Raw genomic sequence first — 9,786 nt, forward strand, 5'->3', positions numbered from 1 at the left:
ATGTATTTAGAAAAGGACAGTTCTGCTTGGATTTGTTAAAAGATAAATGCTTTCAATTAAATAGCCAAACAATCATTACTGTCAAAAGTACAGACATGCAATAACCTTCAGGTATTACATCTTTACCTATAATTCCTCATCTTCTCTACTTAACTATTTCATTTTTTTTTTCTTTAGTGCTTTTTATCACTAATGTTTTAGAGGAAAAGGCAAAGGAATGGACCAAGTACTCACAGGGGCTTTGATTACTCTTACTAACATATGTACCTCAGAAGGTTATCCTCCAAATTTCACGTCATGGGAGGGGAATATAGGATGACATTGACAGGGTCAACAATGAAAACAAATTCAAATGTTCACTTTCTCCATCTGCTCTGGCAGTTGCTGCAAGGTATCAACAAGTCTAACACAAAAAACATGTCTATCTCTGCTAAGCCATTCTTGTCCTTCAGGCAAGCTTCTTCAGATTGGTGCAGTTGTTTCTTAAGTGACTTACAGGGTTTTGTTTGGTTTTTAAATCATGCTAAACACAACTCCATGACTTTCTATCTGGAGCAGGCCTGTGTTCAGCAAAAACAGTATACACAAAACTCAAGTTCTTTGCTCTCAGTTCATGCAGAATGCATTTTTTTTGGCACTTGTTACACAAATTCTTATAGATTAACATGCCTAGAAATTCTGGGAACCAGTAACTCAGACAGGTTTCTAAGAGATAAAAATGTTCCACTTCAGAAATGCAAGGTATTTTGAAGTGATAAATGAGTACTGACACTCATGATCATATTCAATTTAAATGATATTGTATACCTCATGTTTAATCTAATGACCTATTAGGCTTTCATATTTTCCATAATTTTGACCAGTTTCTCTTTGCTAATCCTCACAATGGCCTTTATTAAGGCTTATCTTAGAGAATAATATCTCTGTCACAGCTCATGTTTCCAATGTGTCTTTGTTAGTGCATTCAGTACAAATATCAGCACTTTATCTTTCCAAAATTTATTTGCCAAAATCTAGAGGAATTATTAGAGCAATGTTTCATTCATAGTCACTACTAGCCATGGGCAGTGCCAAGCAGCTCCCCTCTTGTCTTATCAACAAGTGGCAGAAGCCTTAGCATTGCACTCAGCATCAGCTGGTTCCACGGCAATAGCTGAACTGACAGCCCTGTGTGTGTCAGGTCCTCCAAGCCATAATAAGGCCTGACAGTTTTAGAACAGCACAAGCTTATGCTGGCTAAATATGTCAGAAACCTAAAAAGAAATTGCCACATAAAAAAAAAAAAAAAAAAAAAAAAAAAAAAAAAAAAAAAAAAAAAAAGGATAAAAAAAATGTATTAATAAAACTGTACTGTTAGAACTGACAGTGCCAGATGGGTTGAAAATCAGGACAGGGAGAGACAATGAATGAAAGTAGAGGGAAGCAGGTAAATGAGGATGATACAATGCCCATTAAAGCTAATTGGATCCTAGTCCATGGTGTGCTTGGCTTATTTAGTCCAACCTAGATCTCTTCCATAGGAAAGGTTCACACTGAGGAAAATCAAAGCCAGAAAACCAATTGTCCCCACTTGCAGTCCAACGATGAAGAGTCCGTTTATCATAGCTCACCCTTTCTCTGTGCATGATCATGACCATGTATTAATGCAAACCTACATATGAAAATCAATGTTTCCTACACATATAAACACTGCAGATCTGAATCAATCCCTCAAAGCCAAAGAGGGTTAAATATTTAAACAAGCTATGTATTGAAATGCATTTTTAATGCTATGAAGTCATTCTGATGAAAGATTACTCAAGAGCCTTCATTACTGAGTTTAGAGAGTAATGTGGTATTATTGGAACAGATGGCACAGCTGTGAACAGCCTCATACTCAGCCCTCCCTCACGGGGTAAATCCAAGTGCCACTCCTGTGCAAAGTCATCTGCTGTCAGCCAATGGATTGAATGGATGGATGGCTGCATCTAGCTTGCACATTCATATATGACAGCAAGGACAGCTAAAATCTTTTAAAAACCAGGCTCCTTAAAGTGAATGGTGTCTTCTGTAATCCCTTGTTTCCTATATAGAGTGAAAAGCAGGGAGAGGAAGAGGGAAGTAATGCTGTGAGCATTGAGAATGAACTTGCTGTGCTGCTCTTTGACTTAATTGCTAGGATTATGTGGTATCATTATGTCAACTGCAATTGTCTCAGTTAATTTCAAGCTAGTATCTTCCCTCTCCCTCCTTCCTCCCCCTTTTTTTTTTTTTTTCTCTCTTTCTTACTGGGTGAGTGGGTGTGTAGAGAGAGTGGAAAGGGGAGAAATATCTGGACATGTTCTGATGATTATTAATTAAACAAATAACAAAGGAAGAAACAGTTGAATGTGAAGTCAGAATCTGTGCTGTCACAGTCCAAGAAAAGTCCCCTCAGTAAGTTTGCAGATGTTTGCAGATGACACCAAGCTGGGAGGTGGTGTCGATCTGCCTGAGGGTAGAGAAGGATCTAGATAAACTGGATCACTGGGCTGAGGTGAATGGGATGAGGTTCAACAAGGCCAAGTGCGGGTCTTGCACTTTGGCCACAACAACCCTATGCAGCGTTATAGGCTTGGGGACGAGTGGCTGGGTGACTGTGAAGAGGAAAGAGACCTGAGGGTGTTGGTTGATGCTTGGTTGAACATGAGCCAACAGTGTGCCCAGGTGGCCAAGAGGGCCAACGGCATCCTGGCCTGCATTAGAAATGGTGTGGCCAGAAAGAGCAGGGAGGTGATCATCCCCCTCTACTCAGCACTGGTGAGGCTGCACCTCGAGTACTGTGTTCAGTTTTGGGCCCCTCACTACAAGAAAGACATTGAGGCCTTGGAGCGTGTCCAGAGAAGGACAACAAAACTGTTGAGGGGTCTGGAGCACAAGTCTTATGAAAAGTGGCTGAGGGAGCTGGAATTGTTTAGTTTGGAGAACAGGAGGCTCAGGGGAGACCTCATGGCACTCTACAACTTCCTGAAGGGAGTTTGTGGTGAAGAGGGGTTTGGCTTCTCCCAGGCAGCCAACAGGACCTAGGAAAATGGCTGCAAGTTGCACAAGAGGAGGTTTAGGTTAGATATAAGGAAGAACTTTCTCACAGAGAGCGGTCAGGCACTGGAATGGCCTCATGGGAGGTGGTGGAGTCACTGTCCCTGACAGTGTTCAAGAAGCGTCTGGATGAGAAGCTATGAGATATGGGTTAGTTTGTGGTAGAAATGGTGATGAGAAGATGACTGGACTAGATGACGTTACAGGGCGCTTCCAACCTTTTGATTCTATGATTCTATGATTCTAAGAAAGGATTAGCTGCATGTCTATTAACATTATCACAGCTGCAGGGAAGAATGGCCTCACACCACATGAGAGTACTTCTGGCGCTTTCCCTCATATTGAGTTTTCTGTTGGATACAGGCACAAAAAATGATTAAGGCACTGGCTCCTAGATTTATAATGTAGAGTCAGTGTCATCAAATTCACCACTGTTCATGTTCTTGATATTGTATGCGAAGAGACAGCACAAAACCTCAAAAACTCCTCCCTCCTGGTCTTGCACTATTATTTGTTTGTTTGCTATGGAATGTCTTCTAGTTTATACACGCACTGCTTTATCCACCCAGCAAATAGCCTGGGTTTTCTGAAAGAGTAATCTTAGAGATGCCTAATATCATTCAGTCACGCTGGATGGTATTTTGGAACAGAAGTCAGAATCCAGATTAAAGGATAAATATCTTTATGGAGCATCTGCAGGAGAACCATCAGTCTTGCAAACTGCAGGTGGTTGAGGAATCGACGAGGAGAGGGGTACTGCTGGACCTTATTCTCACTAATAGAGAAGGGCTTGTCAGGGAAGTAAAGGTCGGGGGCAGCTTGGGTTGTAGTGATCACGAGATGGTGGAGTTCAAGATCCTGAGTGGAAGAAGTAAAGCAGAAAGTAGGATTGCTACCCTGGACTTTAGGAGAGCCAACTTTGATCTCTTCAGGGACCTACTTGGAGCTATCCCGTGGGCTAGGGTTGAACGGGTCATTCGAGGGCTTGTACCAAACTCCATGGGCAATGATGGCAGAGTGCATAGGGAAGGAGTAGGGCAGGGGGATGCTGGGGATGCTGATGTTCTAGGGGAACCTAGATCCCTTATAAAGGTGGCGAGACGGATAGCCCGGCTGAAGTGCCTTTATACCAATGCACGCAGCCTGAGTAACAAGCAGGAGGAACTGGAAACTGTGATGCACTCGGAAAGTTATGACCTTGTTACTATCACAGAAACATGGTGGGATGACTCCCACAATTGGGATACTGCCATCGATGGCTATAGACTCTTTAGGAGAGATAGGCAAGGTAGGAAGGGTGGGGGAGTTGCTCTCTATGTCAGAGATTGGATAAACTGTGAGGAGCTCCCTACGAGAAGCAGTCAGGAACAGGTTGAGAGCCTGTGGGTTAGGATTAGAGATGGGACTAATATAGGTCAGCTGGTGTTAGGGGTATACTACAGACCACCTGATCAAGGGGAGGCTATTGACGAGGCTTTCTTGCTCCAGATGCGTGAGATGTCTGGCTCATGGGCTCTTGTCCTGGTGGGGGACTTCAACCATCCGGACATCTGCTGGGAAAACCACACGGCGAGCTGCAAGAGCTCCAGAAGGCTCTTGGAATCCATTGACGATAGCTTTCTGGTTCAGGTATTGGACAGACCGACCAGAGGTGAAGTTGCTGGACCTGCTGCTCGCCAACGCTGAGGAGATCATCAAAGGCATCAAGGTTGGAGGCTGCCTGGGCTCCAGCGACCACGCCCTGGTTGAGTTTGTGATCTCAAGCGATGTGGGCCTGGCAAAGAGCAGGACCAGGACACTGAACTTTAGAAGAGCAGACTTCAAGCTACTCAATGGATTGCTGGCCAAGATCCCCTGGCGCGCTGCCCTCAAAGACAAGGATGTTGAGGAGAGCTGGCTGCTCTTCAAGGATGCCCTCCTGGAAGCACAAGAGATCTCCATTCCTCTGAATAAGAAAGTGGGCAGACGAGGTAGGAAACCGGCATGGCTCAGCAAGGACCTGCTGAGAGAACTGAGGGCGAAGAAAGGGGTGTACAAGCTCTGGAAACAAGGCTGTGTCACCTGGGAAGAGTATAGGGATGCCGTCCAGACTTGCAGACGTGGGATCAGGGAAGCCAAGGCGCAGGCAGAACTGAACTTGGCAAGGGACGTGAAAAACAGTAAGAAAACCTTCTACAGGTACATTGGCCAGAAGAGACAGGCCAAAATGGGCTTTTTTGGTAAATTTACTTTGGTAAATTTAAAAGGAGAACTGGCTTCAACAGATGAAGAGAAAGCTGAGGTGCTGAATGAGTTCTTCACCTCGGTCTTCACTGGTGGCCCGGATTCTAGTCTTTTTCACGTCCCTGAGCCCTGCATCCCCAAACCTCTATGTGGGGACCAAGGAGGTAAATCCCTCCCCACTGTAAGGGCAGAGCAAGACCGACAGTGCCTCCTTAGACTGAATGAATACAAGTCTATGGGGCTAGATGGCGTGCATCCCAGGGTCCTGAAGGAGCTGGCTGAGGTGGTTGCTGAGCCACTCTCCATCATATTTGAGAAGTCGTGGCTGTCAGGTGAGGTCCTGGATGACTGGAGGAAGGGTCACGTCACTCCCATGTACAAGAAGGGGAGCAGGGAGGACCCGGGGAACTACAGGCCAGTGAGTCTCACCTCCATGCCTGGGAAGATCATGGAACAGATCCTCCTGGACAACATGCTCAATCACATAAAGAATGAGCATGTGATCCGATACAGCCAGCACAGCTTCACCAAAGGAAGGTCATGCCTAACTAATCTTGTGGCCTTCTATGATGGAGTGACGGCATTGGTGGACGAAGGGAAGGCGACCGATGTCATTTACCTGGACCTGAGCAAGGCCTTTGACATGGTCCCCCACCACATCCTCATCTCCAAATTGGAGGGAAGTGGATTTGATGGGTGGACGACCCGATGGATAAGCAATTGGTTGAAAGGCCGCAGACAGAGGGTGGTGGTCAATGGCTCTATGTCCAGGTGGAGGCCGGTAACAAGTGGTGTCCCCCAAGGGTCTGTCTTGGGACCGGTGCTCTTTAACATCTTTATTAATGACATCGATGAGGGAATTGAGTGCACCCTCAGCAAGTTTGCTGACGACACCAAGCTGAGTGGTGCGGTTGATACGGTGGAAGGAAGGGATGCCATTCAGAGGGACCTCGACAGGCTGGAGGGCTGGGTTCGGGTGAACCTAATGAGGTTCAACACGGCAAAGTGCAAGGTTTTGCATTTGGGCCGGAAGAACGCCAGGCACCCGTAGAGGCTGGGAGGAGTGGTCCTTGAGAGCAGCTCGGCAGAGAAGGACCTGGGGGTCCTGATGGACGAGAGACTTAATGTGAGCCAGCAGTGCGCTCTGGCAGCTCGAAAGGCAAATGGGATCCTGGGCTCCATCAGGAGAGGGGTGGTCAGCAGGGACAGGGAGGTGATTGTCCCTCTCTACTCGGCTCTTGTGAGGCCCCATCTGGAGTACTGTGTCCAGGTGTGGAGCCCTCAGTACAAGAAAGACATAGAGATTTTGGAAAGGGTCCAGAGGAGGGCGACTAAGATGATCAGGGGGCTGGAGCACCTCCCCTATGAGGACAGGCTGAGGGAGTTGGGCTTGTTCAGCCTGGAGAAGAGAAGGCTGCGGGGTGACCTCATTGCAGCCTATCAATACCTGAAAGGAACCTACACCCAGGAGGGGAGTAAACTCTTCAAAAGGGCTGACAATAGCAGGACTAGGGGAAATGGATCCAAGTTGAAGGAGGGAAGATTTAGGTTGGATGTTAGGGGGAAGTTCTTTACAAGGAGAGTGGTTAGGTCCTGGAACGGGCTGCCCAGGGAGGTTGTGGATGCCCCATCCTTGGACGTGTTCAAGGCCAGGTTGGACGGGGTCCTGGGCAACCTGATCTAAATGTGTATGTTTGGTGGCCCTGCTAGGCAGGGGGGTTGGAACTACATGATCCTTGAGGTCCTTTCCAACCCAGGTGATTCTGTGATTCTGTGATTCTAGAGTGTTAGACGGTAAGGGGGCCTGTGAGAGCTGGTCGGCATTTAAGCAGCTCTTCTTCCAAGCTCAGGATCAGTGCATCCCTGTGAGGAAGAAATCGGGAAAGGGTGGCAGGAGACCTGTGTGGATGAGCAAGGAGCTTGTGCGAAAACTCAAGGGAAAGAAGAAGGCCCATGAAATGTGGAAAAAGGGTCTGACCACTTGGGAAGAATACAGGAATATTGTCAGGACCTGCAGGGATGCGACGAGGAAGGCTAAAGCCCACCTGGAATTAAATCTGGTGAAAGGGATGAAGGATAATAAAAAAGGCTTTTTTAAGTACATTAACAGTAAAAGGAAGACTAGGGAGAATGTGGCTCCCCTGCTAAGTGATGGAGGTGTTCTGGTAACGGGGGATGCTGAGAAGGTGGAGATACTGAATGCCTTCTTTGCTTCTGTCTCCGGTGAAAAAGCTCCCTCTCGGGAATCTGAGACCCTGGAGATTAGTGAGAGGATCTGGGGAATGGAAGTCCTCCCTTCAGTCAGGGTAGAGGTGGTCTGAGAGCGCCTAGGCAACACCAATGTTCACTAATCCATGGGACCTGATGGGATGCATCCATAGGTGCTGGCAGATGCTGAAGTGCTTTCTGTTATCTTTGAGAGGTCTTGGAGGATGGGGGAGGTGCCTGAAGACTGGAGGATAGCCAATGTCACCCTGGTCTTCAAAAAGGGCAAGAAGGAAGATCCAGGCAATTATAGGCCAGTCAGGCTCACCTCTGTCCCTGGAAAGGTGATGGAACAGCTGGTGCTGGATGTCATCTCCAGACAACTGGAAGAAAAGGAGGTTATCAGGAGTAGTCAGCATGGGTTCACGAGGGGGAGGTCATGCTTGACCAACCTGGTAACCTTCTATGATGTTGTCACTGGCTGGGTGGATGGGGGGAGAGCAGTGGATGTAATCTACCTTGATTTCAGCAAGGCATTTGATACTGTCCCCCACGACATCCTTATAACAAAGCTGAGGAAGTGTGGGATAGATGAGTGGACAATGAGGTGGGTTGAAAACTGGCTGACTGGCAGAGCACAGAGGGTCGTCATTGGCGGTGCAGAGTCTGGCTGGAGGCCTGTAGTTACAGGTGTTCCTCAGGGTTTGGTGCTGGGTCCGGTCTTGTTCGACATCTTCATCAATGACTTTGATGAGGGGATAGTGGCCACCCTCAGCAAGTTTGCTGATGATACAAAGTTGGGAGGATTGGCTGACACGCCTGAAGGCCGTGCTGCCATTCAGCAAGACCTGGACAGGCTGGAGAGCTGGGCAGAAAAAAAACGGATGAGGTTTAACAAAAGCAAGTGTAGAGTCTTGCATCTGGGGAGGAATAATTCCATGCACCAGTACAGGTTGGGGGATGACCTGCTGGAGAGGATCTCTGTGGAGAAGGACCTGGGTGTCCTGGTGGATGACAGGTTGGCCATGAGCCAGCAGTGTGCCCTTGTGGCCAAGAGGGCCAATAGCATTCTGGGATGCATTAAAAAGAGCGTGTCCAGCAGGTCAAGGGAGGTGATCCTCCCCCTCTACTCTGCCCTGGTAAGGCCTCATCTGGAGTACTGCGTCCAGTTCTGGGCTCCCCAGTATAAAAAAGACAGGGATCTCTTGGAAAGAGTCCAGCGGAGGGCCACGAAGATGGTGAAGGGCCTGGAGCATTTCCCCTGTGAAGAAAGGCTGAGTGAACTGGGTCTGTTCAGCCTTGAGAAAAGAAGACTGAGAGGGGACCTGATCCAGGTCTATAAGTATCTAAGGTGTGGGGGGCAGAATGGCGATGACAGACTCTTTTCAGTGGTGAATGATGACAGGACAAGGGGAAGCGGCCGGAAACTGCAGCATAGGAAGTTCCGCACAAACGTGCGCAAGAACTTCTTTACAGTGAGGTGACGGAGCACTGGAACAGGCTGCCCGGGGAGGTGGTGGAGTCTCCTCCTCTGGAGATGTTCAAGACCTGCCTGGATGCCTACCTGTGCGACCTGCTGTAGGGAACCTGCTTTGGCAGGGGGGTTGGACTTGATGATCTCTGGAGGTCCCTTCCAACCCCTACAATTCTGTGGTTCTGTGAAACTACCAAAGTGTCCATCCAGAGATTTAATCATTTCTTATAAGCTGAAGTACTTACCTGAGGGACAAATATCCTACAGAATGTATATAATATGTTGATTTTAATTCCAAAACTAGATATAGAGGCTCAGAGCATTTAGTGACACCCATTATGTTCTTTAGTTCCTCCAGAACCTTTCTGACCTTAAAGATCTCACATTTTTTAAACAGGATTTCCACAGCTTTAGTTATCCTTCCCTTTCTGTTGCCAAGTCTTTGCTTGAGTAAAAGTGGTCAAGTCTGAATTCAATATTCTAGGGAAGATAACACAAATGCTGTATAACAGCATTAGCCCTTCTTTACCAATATTATAGACAACTACTTCACATCTATTAGGTCTGCATTTGTTTTTTTCCATACTCACATGGATTCAAAATCAAGCTATAATCAAATAAGACAAGCAAGTCTTTCTTTTCCTTCGGACTTAACCAGATAAATAAATTCACAGCTTTCTGTAAAGTTGCATTTTCTTAATCTTCAGAGAGCAATCTTTTATCCAATGTTTTTTTTTTTTTTTTTTTTTTTTCCTATTTTTTTAATTTCTAAAGCTGTTCTCTTTTTCTCTTTTTCTCTTTTTCTCTTTTTCTCTTTTTCTCTTTTT

This window comes from Lagopus leucura, unplaced genomic scaffold, assembly GCF_019238085.1.
Source record: "Lagopus leucura isolate 7727_CA_CO unplaced genomic scaffold, USGS_WTPT01 Super-Scaffold_650, whole genome shotgun sequence".
In the NCBI taxonomy this organism is placed as follows: Eukaryota; Metazoa; Chordata; class Aves; order Galliformes; family Phasianidae; genus Lagopus; species Lagopus leucura.